The sequence below is a fragment of the Erpetoichthys calabaricus genome, chromosome 3 (genome assembly GCF_900747795.2).
Source record: "Erpetoichthys calabaricus chromosome 3, fErpCal1.3, whole genome shotgun sequence".
Taxonomy (NCBI): Eukaryota; Metazoa; Chordata; class Cladistia; order Polypteriformes; family Polypteridae; genus Erpetoichthys; species Erpetoichthys calabaricus.
Window position 1 is genome coordinate 93,242,106 of NC_041396.2, and position 13,158 is coordinate 93,255,263.

The 13,158-nt window shown below is 39.3% G+C and overlaps 1 protein-coding gene across 3 annotated transcripts in view; it reads right to left on the bottom strand.

Annotated features, from left to right (window-relative positions):
• Positions 1-13,158, bottom strand: part of cdk18 (cyclin dependent kinase 18) — a 328,641-nt gene that overhangs the window by 164,075 nt on the left and 151,408 nt on the right. The gene's annotated exons all lie outside the window — the stretch shown is intronic.

Consider the following 13,158-nt stretch of genomic DNA (forward strand, 5'->3'; position numbering starts at 1 on the left):
CTAACCAACTTTAAGGTATCCTCCATCACCTGTTCAGTCTATCAGTAAGACTGCAAAAAGTGCTACTGCTGTGGAAAACCTCCTGCATTGTTCCTGTTCCAAAGATGTCAGGCACCTCTTCACCTAATGATTACAGAGCAGTGGCATTTATGACTCACATCCTCCTTTGGGACGCTGATTCTAGACTGTATTAGTCCTCTTGTGGTAGACCACCTGGACCACTGTAGTTTGCTTGTCGGGCAAAGATTTGAGTGTAAGATGCAATTATCTATCTACTCCAGAAGGTGTACTCTCATCTGGACAAAGCTGGCAGCACTGTAAGAATTATTTATTATTTTTTTATTTATCTAGTGCTTTCAACACCATCCAGTCATACCTGTTAAGGGGTTAACTCAGAGATATGCAGATGGATGAGCCTAAGGTGTTCTGGATAATGGACTGTCTGGCAGACCATAGTTTGTGAGACTCAAGGTCTAGGCTGACTTACCATTATGCAAAGGTAGGCAATTGCCTTGGACCCCTACGGCCCCATAAAATGCCTCAAACTTATGGTTAAGGAAGTTTTTTTTTGTTTTGTTTTGATTTGCTTTTCACTTACTAATTACATCTTTCTAAAAATACATAAACTAAAATGGCATCAAAATGCCTAATAATGAGTTTCTTACTCCCCTGCATCAGTTCACACTACACTGGACTATTCCATGATCTTAAAATGCGTTTGCAGAATTAATTCGTGTAAACATTGAAAAATTAAGCAAAGCTAATGCAATGGAACTGAAAAAACAAGGAAATGGGAAGAAAGCAAAAAGTTTTAGCAAAACTGCCAAAGGTAACAAATCTTTTTCATGGCGATTGCTGACGACACCAACATTATTAAAGAGCAGGAGGAAGCCGCTGCTTGTGCCAGCACTAGTATTAGCATTGCTAGCAAAGAGGAGCTGCCCATTGCTGCTGGCAGTGCCATCCCAGGTTGCTCAAGCAATGTTGCTGCCTCATTCAAGACAACCTTACAGGATCCTTCGACTTTGACTTGAAATGGTAACAGAACTGACAAAGATAGTGATACTGATAGTGATCAAAAACTAGTGAGTAGCAGTCACCTTACTAACCAATTTGAAGATGATACTGTGCTCTGGTCCAAACAGCTGTTGGATAAAGGGCAGTGTTCAATAGCGCAGAGGGGACCAGTTCAGGTCAAGGACAGAATTTTTCCAAAAAATCAAGACAGGCACAGATTTACAAGCTGTAAGTATTACATGCAAATGAAGAACAGAGAAAAGATAAGTAGGTCCTGGCTTGTGTACAGTGAAAAGCAGACTGTGTAATGTGCTTTTGTTGCCACCTGTTTGGAAACCAAGAAAAGAGTACTCAGCTAAGTGGGATGGGTTCAATAACTGGAAAAAAATCTTTCAACCCACTTGAGACAAGATAGACGACAGAAGACCATAAACGACTTTTATCAGAGATCCTGCTGTAAAACTAAGGTAAATGATGACAACCAATGACAGATCTTTTATGTGAATACAAAAGTACAGTGTTATCGTACAAAGGTCCGTATTGTTTATAAAAATTAGATTTTACAGTAGGTGCATTTGTTAAACTAAATATGTTTTGTGCTTTGTTACAAATGCAGTCCTAGATATCTGAACGTCATTGTACATCAAGTTACAAAATGATCTTTCTTGGATAAATAAGGACCGAAAAAGGGGGATTATAAGGTTTGTAGAGGGACCCCTACCAGTGTTTGCTTTAGGCCCCAAAATTACTCAATCCTCCTCTGACTCAAGGACTGCATTTCTGATTATGGATGTAAGCAAAACACTGGAGCAACACAAAGAACAGCCCTGTCTCCTTTTCCCTTTACTTTGTACACTGCAGACTATATATACTGTACATAACATCAGGTCACGTCACATGCAGAAATTCTCAGATGACTCTGCACTAATGGGGTGCATTGATAAAGGGGATGAGACAGAGTATAAGAGTCAGGTGGATAACTTTCTTTCAAAATGAATTGTCTGTAACTTAACATCAGCAAAGCAAAGGAACTGATTATTGGCCTCAGCAGCACTAAAGAGCCTTTGTTTCCGGTCACTATTCAATGACAGCAGCACACCTTGTTGCTTGTTTGGATCAGCAGTTGTCTACAGAGATTGGGTGACCAAATGTCCTGTGTTTCCTAGAAGAGTCCTGTTGATGAGTTCCATTCAAGAACACTGGCACATTTTAACAAGAGTAGATTTAGCTTGCCAGTCCTAATCACCTAAATTCTGCAAAATTACATCAATTAGAAATTTGAAGGTTCCTGAAGTCCTACTCTCCAGTACACAACTTGGCAATTCATTCCATGTGTCAATAGTTCTTTGTGTAAAGAAAAACTTTCTAACACAGTGGTTCTCAAACTGTGGGGCGGGCCCCCATAGGGGGGCGCAAAGTAACAAAAAGGGGGGGCGCAAAGATGTGAAAAAAAGAAAACAGGAATTGAAAATATGAAAAATACATCTATTGAAACCAAAACAAATTAACTTAAACTACATTCTGATACTAGAAAAATAAATATAGAGTTAGATAAATGTCGATAAAAGTGAAGTAGGTATAATAAAATATGCATCTATGATATATCATTAATTAAAAAAGAACAAATTGGTATTAGTGGGCTCCTTTCAAAAAAACATTAGGGGGGCGCGATTAAAACTGTTATGAAAACTCGGGTCGCAAATACTTAAAGGTTGAGAAATGCTGCATTAGGGGGTCCACATCATTGACAGGCTGGACTGGTCTCACAACACAGAGGGACTCCCTATATAAGAAAGCACACAGAAAGCTCTTTTTCCTTAGGGGATGTGTTCCCTTAATTTGGGAATCTTCTACAACTCTGTAATGGCCAGTGGGATTTTCTACACTACGGTGAGCTGGGCTGGTAACATCACTTCAATTACTGCTAATTAAAAAGGCAGGCTCAGTTATGGGATGCACTTGACTCCCTGGAGATATCATTATGAACAATGCTGCACATCCTCTCTCGCTAACACTGAGGACTTTCACCCAATTTAATTATTCAGCAGAAGTAAGTCAAGAAACACAACTGGGGCTCCTTTATTCCAACAGTAATATTACATAAGTCATTCTGGTGTGTGTTCAGACCATAGTGTGTGTGTATATTTATTTACTTACTTATCTACCTATTTATGCATACATTTATTTATTTCTGTAAGTTCTTGTATTGAATGTATGCGTTATGGACTTTCTGCTTGTTCAAGGTTTTGTTCTATGCTTTCTGAATTTGGTTGTGGTTGAGTTTTATCTTTTGAGGCAACCTTTTGTTCTTCATTCATCCATTATCCAACCCGCTATATCCCAACTACAGGGTCACGGGGGTCTGCTGGAGCCAATACCAGCCAACACATGGCGCAAGGCAGGAAACAAACCCAAGGCATGGGGCGCCAGCCCACCACAGGGTGCACACACGCACATACACACCAAGCACACACTAGGGACAATGTAGAATCGCCAATGCACCTAACCTACATGTCTTTGGACTGTGGGAGGAAACCAGAGTACCCAGAGGAAACCCATGCAGACATGGGGAGAACATGCAAACTCCATGCTGGGAGGACCAGGAAGCGAACCAGGGTCTCCTAACTGCGAGGCAGCAGCACTACCCACCGCGCCACCGTGACCTTTTGTTTTTGCCCATTTTAATTCTTTTTAATAAACTTTCTTCTAAAGTTTATAGTTTTGCTATGATGAAGAGTTTTTGTTATATTAATGCTGGTTTATACATGTAGTTTTGACTATTTTGGTGTTGGTAATCGAAAGGATTCCATTTCTAAAATATTATTTTCCTTTTTTTGCTTTATAACTTTAAGATTAACTTGTATTAATGCCTTAGTTTTTTATTTATGCAACACTGCTTTGAAGGTCACATGACCAAGATTACCGCACCAATGATGTAACAATGATGCCCTACATATTATCCCTCTGTGTACACAAATACCTTTTGATCTTTGTAGCGATAGCTTTCTTTCTAAGCATGCTCTAGTTGTTAGGATCAGGCTTATGAGTTTTATTTATCTATTCTCTTTCAACTGTTTGTTGCCCTTTAAAATGATTTATATATAGTTTCTGGGATTTTAAAAATCAAGGAATCTGTCGGTTACCTTTATTTTTTGTTGCCATGTTTTTAACAGTTTTAAATATGATTGTCATTCCCCCAAGGTGCTATTTTTTTTCTTATCAGCAATGCTATTCTATGGTAGTTTTGTTGATGGTTGCATGCTGTTGCTCGGCTTGATCAAGAGTGTGCAATGCACAACTTCATTACCACGATAGTATAAACAATGTCTAACACTTTCTCATTGTACAAGGTTTGGATTCACAAATGAATATCTTCTTATTGTTAGTTTCTGAATTACTGGTAACAGTGGCTTTTTCTGCCATTTGATTACGAATTTCGTCTTGTGGTTTATTTTTTTGACCCTACTTTCATGTTCCTTTTTTTTTTTGCTTACAGATTACTACTCTGTTACTTGACCTTAATTCTGAGTACATGTGTTGATTAATATGTGGTCAAATTTACTTTTCCCGTTAATATCACTTACTTGAATTCTCATCTCTCTGCATCATCTCCTGATTCCAGTCTCTAACTCTCAAAACTGCTGTGGTTCTGAGCAAGCAGAATTCTAGAATAAGTGTTCTGTGTTCTGGTTATGACGTTCTTCTGTTTCTGACTATCAACTTTTGTTTTTCCTGTTTGATTCTGGTTACTCATTTTTGCTTTGGCTCTCTTAGTGCTCTGAATCTAGCTTGTCTGTTGACCCCAGTTTCTGATTTTTCAATAATCTCTTGGTTGTTTTTGTGCTCATAGCCCTGTGTATAATAACAGTTTTATGGTTCCTCTTTTACTTTTTTTGCAAATTATAGACTGTCACACATGTGCGCATGGGAGGCAGCTAAAGGGCTTGAGTGAGGGCAATTCCGAATCTGACCGGGATGTGGCAGAGTGCACTGACTTTTTTTCTCGCTTTCCTGCAGACCATTCACGGGAAGTTCCACCTGGCCCCGTTGACATCACTTCCAGGTCCGGACCTATAGAGGAAGGCCTTGCCGGCTCCGGCCCCCTTGATGTCACGTCTGGGCTTGAGTCTATGGCTGAAAACCTTTCTGATCCCGGCCCCTTTGATATCACTTCCTACCCTGACCTTTAAAAGCCTCCGCCTTTTCCCTGTTCCCTCAGTTCTGTTTTGGACTCCAGTTTGTGCACATCAGTGCTGTCATTTATTTGCAATTTGCAGCCAGGAAAATAATATATGGGTGGCTGCCCCAAACCTTGCTATGGCTCTTTGTGGAGTTTGTGACAAGACTTATAGGTTGGAGAGTTTCAACAGTAAGAGCAGAAGTATGGAACCCAGAATTATCATGCATAGTCTGAATTACTTCTCACATCCCAAAGATTTGCTGGTAAGACTATTTGGAAAATCAAGTAAATATTCATTATGAATGAATGTAGGTGAGGTGAGGTGAGGTTTTTGTCTTGCAAATGATGCTGCCTCATAGACTAAGCAGATTTAGGAATTGTAATGGATACTGGGTCTACTATATAAGAATTCTTTTTTTTTCTTAGGACATGCTGGGAGTGAACCCCAGTCACTTGCTTCCAGTTTGGTCATAGAAAGGATACAAACACGGTTGATCCTGCTGAGCTAACTGTTTTTCCAAGTGTTATTTTTATTGCAGAGCATCAACAGAATTTTACATCTATTTTACAAAATGAGGTCTAATCTTCCAAATCTGTACTGCTGAGCACAATCTGTGTAGTCTTTAAATATTCATCAATTTTACTAGTCTTTTACTGTTACAGTGTAATGAAGAGTGGAAACCTATTTTGGCTACATAAAACGCAAGGCAGGCCCATCACAAGGAACACGCTCAGATTGGGCAAATTTATACTTGAATAAAGGAGTGTCTTTTGGGATGAAGAAAACCCTCTTAAACAATATGCATACTGGTCACAGACGCTGACTCCTCTCAAAGTACACTCACAAAAAGCCTGCACTTGGTGTGTTCTGGGTTGGGTTCTGCCATATCTATTAAATAAGAAAAACATTTAGTTCTAGAGAAATTTCACTTTCCAGCCACCCAGGAGGCTCTCATGACCTGAATAATCATGCTTTTAGATGATGTGATAAGGAAGCAGACGAGCACAAGGCAGCAGTGAACAGCACTGGACGTGCCCTCTGTACTTTCCCTTATTTGCACCTTTAATAGCTGCCCTTTATCTTCTCCCAGGCTTTATTTGCTTGCAGGCTTGCTTAATTACTTAGGTGGTTATTCACCGGTAGGCAGTTCTTTTCCCAGAAACCATATCTTTTCCTAAGTATGTCATTTTAGCTGGCAAGGCCATGTAAGAAAAAAGATGACTGGGGCAAAAGATTAAAAAGTGGGGCAATATATTGGGATGTGAGAGGGAATCAAATGTGACGAGTTAAAAACAAAAATGGCTTGTGAGGAGTGCAGGGCAAAGACGAGTCAGATGGGCAATAGATCACCGTGGTGTCCCTGTGCGATGACTGTGCGTGTCGCCTCTGACAATTTATAACTCTATTTGTAGCCAGTATTTCCCCTGCAATGTACCAGCATTCTGTCATGAAATGTGAAAAGCTGCATAAATCACAGCAGCAGCACAGCGATAAACCTCTGAGTTAGCCCTTATCTGCAATGGCACATTCCATCGACCCATTACAAATATCAGCTTTATAACGGAGCAGGAGAGGCCCGAGGAGGATTAGGCTGAGTGCCTTGTTTCTGCAGGTCCCAATAACACATTGACAGTGGCTATTATGCAAACTGAAGTGTGTGGATTAGACAAATATATGACCTGTCATCAACGGAGAGGCCGGTATAATGTGTGCAATAACCAAGGCACCAGGTGGCCCATTGCAGCAGCATATGGAAACAGCAACCAAACAGAAAAACAAATTACATGCACAAAGTTTAACCCTTCTGTGGTGTGGTCACTCCAAGGAATAGTTTCATAAGGAAGAGGTAACTGTTTTTTTTTTTTTTGATAATGAGAAACCAATGCCAGACAAAATAGCAGCAAAGCACTAATAACCCTGCAGCAGCTTGCTTCTCGTTGTAATCAGATCGACACCAGAGAGGCAGTGCCAAACAGTTATGTTAAGGCTGTACTAAAATGGCTGTCTGTTTCCCTTCATGCATTATGCACAGAGGCCTCCAACAACCTCTTAAACAAAAATATGTACTGTATACAGATGGGTATGTGGGTGAGTGTGTGCATGTGAAGTACATCACTAACGAAATTATGTAATGCGTGTTAACATGGAACGCTGTACCATCAGTAACACAAACAGTTAAGGAAAATCAAAACCCACTTTGACCAGCCCCAGAATAGCTTCTAGGCATCAAGAAACTGGAGCTTCAAGGAGAATCCCATCATTTACCTGAGAAGGAGACATTGGATTCAACCTTAAAGCTTATTATGGCCACTGCTTTAGGCTTTCAGGACACTCACTAGACTAGTCCGGCTTTCACAGTCCTTACATATAAGAGACATTTTTCAAGTGTATCTACAAGGCTATTTTATAGCAGTTTGCCTTTTAGTTCAAGGTTTTGTAATGCAGCATACACAAAGTGTTTTTCAGAATTGGGTTGAGTTGCAACATGATGTGAAAGAAGCGTGCTCCTACCAGTTGCTGTGTAATACCCAGAATATTATCAAATAGAGATTAGATTAGACATACTTTATTAATCCCCAAGGGGAAATTCAAATGCAAAACATAAAAACACAGAATACACAGCTATTGACTCAAAGTATGGGGGACGTTCAAAAAATTTCCACACTTTTTTTAAAGTCTATTTATTAAGAATTTCAAAAACAAATGATATCACTTTTCTACATAGTCACCTTCATTTGCGATGCAATTTTATACCAACTTTTTAATGCCCAATTACTACTCCTCCTGCCTTCACAGTTTCCAATGACAATATAAAAGTGAGGAAGCTTTTTGAACATCCCTCGTACAATGTAAGACAATAGAATAAAAACATATAATACAATCAATATTATTCTAGAACTGTAGTAAGATGAAGTTTGTACTGTTTTCCTACAACATCTGGCTGGAGTGAAGGAAAGGTCATCAGGAGGAAGCATTGAAATAGCTAATGGCATAAATAAGAAAAGATCTCCAGAGGCACTTCTTGGTACACAAATAAGGAATTAGCCTGTGGCTATAAGTTCTTCAAGAAAATGCCACCTCAAAATGAATTGTTCATGATAGCATCCAATTTTTCCACTATCCTCTTTTTCACGACAGCCTCCGGAGTGTCCAGAGTCAGTACTGTGACGGAGCTGGCTTAACTGATAAGTTTGTTCAAGTGTTTTGCATTGCCTGAACTCAAGTTGCTTCTCCAGGAGACCACTGCATAATCCAACACAATAACTAAATTTCGCAGCAGCTTGCTGCACACATCAAAAGATGTCAGTCTCCTGAGAAAGTATAGTCTGCTCTGGACCTACTTATAAAGCGCTATTGTGGAGTCAGACCAGTCCAGTTTATTGTTTATGTGAGCCCCCAAGAAGTTGTAGCTCTGCACCACCTCAACTAGATGGTGACTGGTCTTATGGTTTCTTTAACAAGCCCACCACCAATTCTTCTTGTTGATGTCGATCTGCAGGTGGTTCTCCTTGGACAATAAGATACTGTACTCCATGAGTCTCCTTTTGCTCCTTATCAATACAACCTATAATGGTGGAGTTGTCTGAAGATAGGAAAGCTGGTATTATCCTAAAAGTCCATTGTGTGGAAGGTAAACAGGAAGGGAGACAGAACGGTTTTCTGAACTGCCCTTAGTGTTACATACCACCATCTCACACACACAGCCATAGAGACTGTTAAAATACTGATAAATTAATTAAAAATTATTAAACACCCATGGTATGATGACATAAAGGGAGAACTGAAAGTAACAAAGAAATATGAAAGGAACAAGTCCCCTAAGTACCATTACAAAACACTCCTCCTTCACACTTCCAGTCTCTCTAACCTTTGGCCTGTTCCTATCCCCAGGCCATTCACCTCATACTGCTCCAAACTCTTATCTCAATGAAATCTCTGGCTGGAGGTGGCTTTGAAATCTTCTCCAGGAGTACATTCCAGAATCCTAGAAGGCTTGCTATGGCTACAGGAATAGCAGGCTAGAACTTCGTCTAATGGTCCCTAATATCCCTAAAGCTGTGGATTTTACAGTCTTTAACAAGCTGGGTCTCTTGCTAGTACTTCACTATCTGGCTTTTTTGATTAGTCGGGCATCTTTATATAGGCTGAGATGTTTGGCCTCTAGCATCCTGGAGACATATTAGCTGTTTCTCAAAGAATGCTTCTCTCTCTCTCTCTCTCTTTGTTGTTTGCGTAGGTTTCTGTTCCAGGCCATGGCACCTGGCAGGATTTACCACCCAACCTCCAGCAACCTATGTCTTCCCACACAAGGTTTCTCTGCCTGGATCTCTCTCTACCTAGCAAGTACTCTTTACTATTCACTATGGGATTATGGCATTGCTCTCATCACCGACAACCTCTAGACAGCAGGGCAACTGTTGAAAGAAATTAAAGAATTTGACACTATAAAATTCTAGTGTTTGTATCATTAAAGAAATAACAGCTCTCTTGTGTATGTTTTGTACTGGGTTCGATTATGTGGGTGTTGTATACTTATATAATGTGCACTAAGCATTTCTCAAGTAAATGAAAATGTTATTCTTCTCTAATCAAATGTTTTGTTGTTTGCCTGTTTTGAGATGTGTACAGATATTTGTGCTAGATATCTGTCAGTATAAAAAAATAACCTTTTTTTCTGTGAGCTTGACCCCCTGTAAAATTCACCAAGCATCATGCTTGGTGGTGCGGGAGAAGTTTTGGGCCAGTCTTTCTGCTTAAAGGCCTGTAGGTCTGACTCAGGTGAAGAACTTTGTTTTTTGGTGCAGAAAGAATTGTCTCCAATTCTTGTCACTGTTCAGGGAGGGGATGTGGAAGTGGTGCACTGCTAAAAGTACATGGGGGTCCACATCAATGACAGATTGGACTGCTCTCGGAACACAGAAGATCTATATAAGAAATGTGGGAAGTGACATCCTTCACATCTTCTATAACTCTGTGATGGCCAGTACAATTTTCTACACTGTGGTGTGCTGGGTTGGTAACATCACTTCAAAAGAGGCCCACAAAATTAGAAAATTAATTGAAAGGGCATGGTCAGTTATGGGACACACTCTGGACCCCCTGGAGGTAGTAGCACAAGAGAGAATTAAAACAAAACTGAGTGGCGCTATGAACAATGCTGCACAACCTCTCTCTGATACACTAACACTGAGGGCTTTAAGCCAACAAGTGATTCAGCAGAACTGTGTCAAGAAACGCTACTGGGTCTCCTTTGTACCGAATGCATGATGCCTCACTGGGACTGGAACTGCCAATTCAGAGGTTTTTCTTTCTTTGCAATTTTCTATTTAATATATTTGTAACCAGGAATTCCAAAATGACAAGGAATAAAAGCAACAGCCTTTTAGGAGAATTCAGTATCTTGGACAACCAGGAAGTGCATAGTTGGGCCTTTATACCTGATGATGTCACTTGTCACTACACAATTCCAGTTGACTTTACCTGGTGATGGCATAGCAACTGTTAACAAATATCTCTCAAAATGGCAACATCCATAAGGAAAACAAGATGGTGTCATAGGAGAATGTTATTTATTTTCAACTATGTTAAAAAAAAACATTTCAAGTACAAAATCAAATGCAACCATAAGATTCCTTGCCTACTAAAAACCCTTAAATGAAGACTCACTAATTTTTAGAAAAAAAAAATGTATAAGAAATCAAAAACAAAACCATGATCATGACACATGGGGACTTTGTTTGACTATTCTGGATCCGATTCTTTCAGTCGGCGCCTAGAGTGGATAATCACAGGTGAAGCTGGGGATGTGAACTGACCAGTAAGTCATCAGTTTAGTTCAATGTTCATAAAATTACTGCTGATGTATCAATTCATTGGTCAATATCATCATCAGACTCTTTGGTCAATCGGTCAATCAGTACAAGTATTCTACAGGACAATTTGAGTCTTATCAGTAATGCCAAATAAATAATACAATTAGAGTAGAATGGGTGAAAAGGTGAAGTCCAGTACTTTGGAACTTATTAAAGTGCATTTAATGAAAGTGTAAACTAATGGATAATATAAAGTATCGTAGCAGGTCAACCCTTTGTTAGTTTTGTTCCTTGATAAGAAAAAACAGAGGGATTATAGTGGTAAGAGTGAGTGATGAGACAGACCTGATGAAGAATGATGAATGATGTCCATTTGAAAAGATGGGGGGGGGGGGTAAGATTAAAATATTAGTTGGCGATTCAACAATTCTGGGACATGTGGACCAAAGTTAACTGCTGTTTATCATAGATTCAGATCTTGGAGCATGATTCAAATAGTAGATTCTGTGAGGTGTTCTATGATGAAGAGGTGTGAAACAATTAACCACAAGACACTTTCACTCTAACACTTCTTTCCTGAAACATTCTGCCAGATATCTCGTCCATATTTCCCATAATTGAGTTAATATTACTAGACACGTGGGTGGCTTTCTTTGTGGTATAACCATCAAGAGAAATCAAATATAGCCATACTGTTATATATGTAACTCTATGTGATTCAATGGTTCCTGCTGTAACAGAAAGGGCAAATCACTGATGCGGCTGTAGGTTGCAGGAAACATGAAGTGTAAGACATATAGGTGGTTGCAAAGAATGCCTCATAGATGAGTTTTAGAAACAATAACTCTTATGGAAATATCATTCTGTAAAAAAAGACAGAGTTAACAGTAGGTGAAAATACAGGATGCAGCATTGTCCATCTACTCTAATATTTCGTCCTTTCTTTACGTGCCATCGAAGTTCTGCCTTCACTCAGCTGTTTCCTACTGACTCAAAGAGTGTAGTTGGTTTGTTCTCCTACAGTCAGTTTCTAACAATAATCTATGCTCTTTTTACTTTTGATTTAGTATTTGTTTAGAAATATATTTGTAACATTCTTTTTTGTCTCACATCATAATGTAATTTTGAATCAGTGTCAGTTATGAATACTGGATATGCAGAAAGCAAAAATTCAAAAAGGGCACATTCTAGAGTTAGAAAAATATAACAATTTCATGAGATTGATCAAGCACCAACTAGTGACTACAACCATCACCACTGAGTTCATTGGCCCTTGACTGTAATAGAATTTGAATTTACATAGCATTTCTAATATATCATTTCTGCCACTCAGAATAAAAAATGTATTACATTGATCATTTTCATGGACAGATATATATACAGTCTTGACATCTGGAAAGTAATGTAATTATTTTTCCTCAGGCAACAAACTGTACACATTCATTCAGAAGTGTGCTTATATTTAGCCCACAATTCCCAAAAAATGTCACAGTTTTTATGAGTTACACATGGAACTGTTGGAAGGCTTGGTTAATAACAAACAGCCCTAATTTAGTTGCTGTTCACAAATGTAAATTGGTGGCATCTGACTATGTGGCATGCATTATAACACAGTTGTTGGCACTGCTGCCTCATGGATCCAGTATCCTGGGTTCAGACCTTGCGTCTGAATGTCATCTGGCATGTTGTCTTTGTGTCTGCATTGGTTTTCCTCTCACATTAGTTTATTGGTGACTAGAAAGTGACGTTAATGGAGATGGCTGTTTCCTGCCTTGTGTTTAGTGCTCCTGGGATAGAGTGTGGCTCCCATGACTGTGACATGGGCTAAGTGGGTTTGAGATTGTACAGTATATGCGGTATGTGTACAACTGACTAGGCTGTAACAAGTTAAGAAAAAGGAAATAATATCTGTTAAATGAAAAAGCAGCTTCAACGAGACACATCTTTCATTGTCTATTGTAATTTCTTCATCCTGAATTTTTCCCTCAAGCAAACCAATCTTAAAATTCTAAAGGAGATGGCTGGCTGGTATTGCAGTAAGTCTCAAGGCTAAGACTTCCAAATTGCTCTCTGGTGGAAGCGCTGTTGTCATTAACTGGACCAGGCAAAGAGGAAATGTGTTTTGTTTTCCTGTATCTGTGTATTTT